Raw genomic sequence first — 5,247 nt, 5'->3', positions numbered from 1 at the left:
TTTATAATAAAGGCTTGCTACTCCCAAGCATCAATTATTTGAATTTTCATTCCTCTCCTCATTTATTATTATTTCACTTAATCTTTATCTTTGTATATATAGTTTGCAAAACAAGGTGAGACCTCCTTTAACAGAGTAATACCCACTCCCTTAAGTCTCTCAGCCGCTCGGGAGACTTAAGCGAAATAAAATAGTTTCTTTATGTTTTGCTCATTCTCCTTGCATTTAAACAATCCTACTATTATAGCCCTTCTGTACGCCCACTCAGGACGTAACAGCAATAAAAAAACTGTTGCTCGAAAAATAATAGCAGATTTGAAAGAGTTGCCTCCTTTAGATTCGGGTAAAATTAGTCTTATGCGTTTTGCTTCAAAATTAAAAAATGCTTCCACAGCTCTAAGAAATTTAGAATTGATCGGCTATTTGCATAGTCTAGATTTAATTCAATCAATAGGTTCGAAATTGCTTCCAACTTTAAAATTTGCTTATAATCGCTACGCTTCGACAGCAAGGGGAGAAAAATCTGAACTTGAAAAATTATCTGATTTTTTATACGAGAAAGCAGAGTTGATTAATGCGGCGGGAATTTTCGATACCGACATAGTTGAAATGCCAACCGCGCAAAAATCAACACCTAATTTACCGTCATCACGTAACACAAAAACAGCAAAAGCTTGTAATCTAGTGAACAATTTTTCTAAACCTTCTGTTTCACGAGAAGTTACACCAGTGAATAATGCTAATAGAAATTTTTCATGCGTGTATTGTAAAGACAAAAATCATCGCTTGTGGGCGTGTACTGACTTTGGCAATTTACCTCTACACAGGCGTTGGGCATTAGCAAAAGACGCTGGATTATGTTACAACTGTTTAAAGGAAAATCACCTACGGGAAAAATGCAGAGCGCCAAACAAATGTGCTCAATGTAAACGAAAGCATCACACATTATTACATAATCCGAACAGTGACACACATACAGAAAAACCTTCGTAGCCCCGGTCCGAGAATAAAAAAGTATCGGGTGACACCAACGCGGATTCCGATAAAAGCGTGTCACAGTTGTGACTAGATGAACCGAAAGTTTTATTGAAAATACTACCTATACAAGTCGAAGGTCCTGCGTCAAGAGTTAAAACTTTTGCTTTGTTAGATGAAGGCTCGACAATTACTTTAATTGATAAAAAACTTTCCAAACAGTTAGGGATCTGTGGCGAGAAAATAGATTTATCTTTGCAAAGTGTAAATAGTATAAAAGTAATGAATAACTCAGAAAAAGTTAATTTTAATATAATAGGCTCATTTGGTGTATACAGAATTAATCGTGCTATATCAGTAAATAACTTAAAACATCCTACTCAATCAATTAATAATAATTTCGTTTCCTATTTACTGAAAAATGTAAATGACGTGCAAATTGAATCTTATGAAAATCCCGATGTTAAAATATTAATAGGCCAAGATAACTGGCGACTTATATCCACGCGAGAGTTAAGAGAGGTACGTGGTGACGTAGCGATATCTCGGTCGTTGTTAGGCTACACAGTGCATGGTTTTATGAATCACATGCCGGGCACACCGAAAACCGTATTAAACCTGACATTCGATCCGGTGAGTGAAAATTGCGCTAGACTGCACGGCGACGAACGATGGGGAGAAGAAACGCGGTTAGAAGAGTTATTAAAATATTATTTTTCTTTAGGTAGTATCGGAGTGTGTACGAAGAACGAGAACAAAGGCAAACATGATCACGCTTTAATGATTTTAGAGGAAACCACTAAATTCAAAGGGCATTATTGGGAGACTGGCTTGTTATGGAAGAAAAATTGTGATTTTGACGTCGACAGTTACTCCACGGCAAAAAAGAGATTATTCTCAGTCGAGCGAAAGTTAGATAACGATCCGGTCTTTGCACGCTTATTCTATAGAGAAGTACAACGCTTCATTGATAATAAGTATGCAGTTGAAGTTCAAAAGGATGCGCCGCGATCAAAAATTTGGTATCTTCCATATTTTGGTGTATTTAACATCAACAAGCCAGATAAAGTTAGATTTGTTTTTGATGCAGCGGCAAAAACCAAGGGAAAAAGTTTCAACGATTTATTAGAGTCGGGGCCTGATTTATTGCAGTCTTTAGTAGGTGTGATTTTACGATTCCGCCAATTTCAAGTCGCATTCGGTGCTGATACAAAAGACATGTTTTTACGCGTGAAACTTAAAAAAGATGATCAAGAGGCGCAACGATTTCTGTGGCGGAGACAAGCTCGTGACCTAGAGCCGAATGTCTACGAAATGACAAGCTTAATTTTTGATGCAAAATCGTCTCCTTGTAACGCTCTTTACGTACAACACAAAAATGCCGAACGTTACACTACTACGAAACCTGACGCGTCTAATAGTATAATAAAAAATAGTTATATGGATGATTATTTAGCGAGCAGACGATGCGAACAAGTAGCCGAATCACTGATTTATGACGTAATAAAAATAAATTTAGAGGGTAATTTTGAAATGCACGGTTGGGTCAGTAACAAAACAGAAGTGTTGAAAAACGTCAATTTAAAGAAAGGACAAGTAAGCGAAAAGGAGATGAGATTGTGCGACCGAGGGGGAGAGCGCGTGTTAGGTTTGTTTTGGGATACAGTTGACGACCGCTTAAAGTTTAATGTAGCCTTTTCCAAGCTTCCGCCGAATGTGATAAGCAGAGAGGAAAGACTGACAAAACGAGAGTTTCTAAAAGTCATGATGTCGATTTTCGATCCTTTCGGCCTCATTTCTCCTTTTACTTTGAAATCAAAAATAATAATGCAAACAATTTGGCGAAGTGGGATTAATTGGGACCAAAAATTGCGCGACGATGAGTTTGATGCATGGTCGGATTGGATAGCCAATTTTAACACGTTGAAAGAGTGTCAAGTACCGTGATGTTACATGAGTCATCCGTACGAAAGAAACGTACAGCTACATATATTTTGTGATGCCAGCCTAGCTGCTTATGTAGCCGTCGCGTACTTACGCTTTGAGTATAATGATAATACTGTCGATGTTTCTTTAGTAATGGCCAAAAGTAAAGTCGCTCCGTTAAAATCGTTATCAGTACCACGACTTAAATTGCAAGCAACTTTGATCGGAGCGCGTTTAGGTAAATTCATTCAGGACGAACTTGAATTTACAATTTTGCAGCGTTTTTTCTGGTCGGACTCAAGTACGATTATTCGATGGATTAACTCAGAGCCTCGCACGCGCCAAATTTAGGTAGCAAACCGATTAGCTGAGATTAGCGACCTTACTAAAAGTTATGAATGGCATTGGGTTCCGACAGCTCCTAATCCTGCCGATGACGCGACTAGATATTCTAATAACGCGATGCAAGAAAACTCGCGCTGGTTTAAAGGTCCATCATTTCTAAAATTGCCTCAGTTTGAATGGCCGAAAGATAAAATTTTAAAAAAAGAAGAAAAAATTACCATTGACAATTTGGAAACGCGAAAAGTTAAAATTTATTTAATCACCGAAAGTAAGAAAGAGTTTTCGCTGCACATTCGTCTGCTAGGTTGGCAAGGTTTATTAATAATCGCGAGACACGTGCAAAGCGCATTTTATAAAAGGAAAAAACTTGCTAAAGTTGAAAAATCTGTAAGATCGATTGAAATGTGGGAAAATTATATTTACAGAGAAATTCAAACAGATTGTTTTGAAAATGAAACAAAATCTCTGAAAAAAGGCAAAGAGATAAGTAAAGGAAGTAAGTTAGCAGGAGTGAGGCCGTACATAGACGAGAAGGGTATATTGCGCGCAAAAGGTCGAATACCTTTTTTTGCAGGTTTGAAATTCAACAATAATCCCATTATTTTATAAAGTAAACACCCTAATACGATTCAACTTATCAAGCAATACCACCGTAAATTCTATCACGCCAGTAGCAATGCAGTACTAAATGAAATGCGCCAAAAATATTACATTGTTGGTCTTCGCAGCACTTTACGTTCGATCATAAGTAAGTGTACGATGTGTCGATTACTCAGAGGAAAACCGCGAAATCCATTGATGGGCGAATTACCGGATGCGCGACTAGCAGCAAGACAAAGACCTTTCACTCATTGTGGTGTTGACTTTTTCGGACCTATGCTAGTGAAAATCGGTCGCCGACGAGAAAAGCGATGGGGAGTAATATTTACATGTTTGTCTACCAGAGCTATTCACATTGAATTGGCTTCGAGTTTAAGTACTAGCTCAGCAATAATGGCGATACAAAGATTAGCGGCGCGGCGGGGTGTACCTACGGGTATGTACAGCGATAACGGCACAAATTTTCGCGGGGCTAGTAAGGAGTTGAAAGAAGCGATTTTAAATCTAGACAAAGGAAAAATAGTTGAATTTTCTCTTAATAGAAAAGTCGAATGGCATTTTAATCCTCCCGATGCTCCACACATGGGTGGTGCGTGGGAGAGGATGGTGCGTTCTGTTAAAGCAGCGTTGAAAGCTGTTCTTTTCGATCAAGCCCCCATCGAAGAAGTTTTAATCACCGCGCTATGTGAAATAGAACTCGATGGCGAAGCTTTGACTTCGAATCATTTTTTAATCGGCACTTCATCGGGCGAAGTGCGATTAGGTAGATATGACGAGAAATTTTTGTGTACACGTAAACATTATAGAATAGCTCAATATTATGCAGACTGTTTTTGGAAAAGGTGGATGCACGAATACTTGCCTGAATTACTCTCTCGAAAAAAATGGGTAGGTAAAGAGCCTCAATTGGAATTTGGCGACGTAGTATTAATTGCTGATTTAAGTAGTCCGCGAAATACGTGGAAAAAGGGTACTATTATTAAGGTTTATCCGGGAAAAGACAATGAGGTTCGTGTTGCCAAGGTACGCACTCCCAAGGGCGATTTTATTCGCCCTGTTCATAAACTAATTTATTTAGGTATACTTATTTAGGTTTAAGTTTCATTTTGTAATGTAACAGAGCCGAACGAAATATGAAACATCTGTATACAAGAGTGCGATATTCGCGGCGAATCAAGAGTGAGTTTAGATGACGCAATGTCGGTTTCTTTGATACGCGATTTCGACACAACTTCGTAGAATAAGTAATCGTTTTTAGTGGCGTTGGAAATAATATTTTCATCGAATATTGTTATAGTATTTTAAACATTTAATTATTATTTTTGAACTTTAAAAACATAGAAAAAATTTGTAACATTGATAGCTTATAGCTGAGATTAATTTTAAGACACTTGATTTAAT

Source organism: Belonocnema kinseyi, chromosome 8 (assembly GCF_010883055.1).
Source record: "Belonocnema kinseyi isolate 2016_QV_RU_SX_M_011 chromosome 8, B_treatae_v1, whole genome shotgun sequence".
NCBI lineage: Eukaryota > Metazoa > Arthropoda > Insecta > Hymenoptera > Cynipidae > Belonocnema > Belonocnema kinseyi.
The sequence above is the reverse complement of the archived record's forward strand: the minus strand, read 5'-3'. Positions refer to the sequence as shown.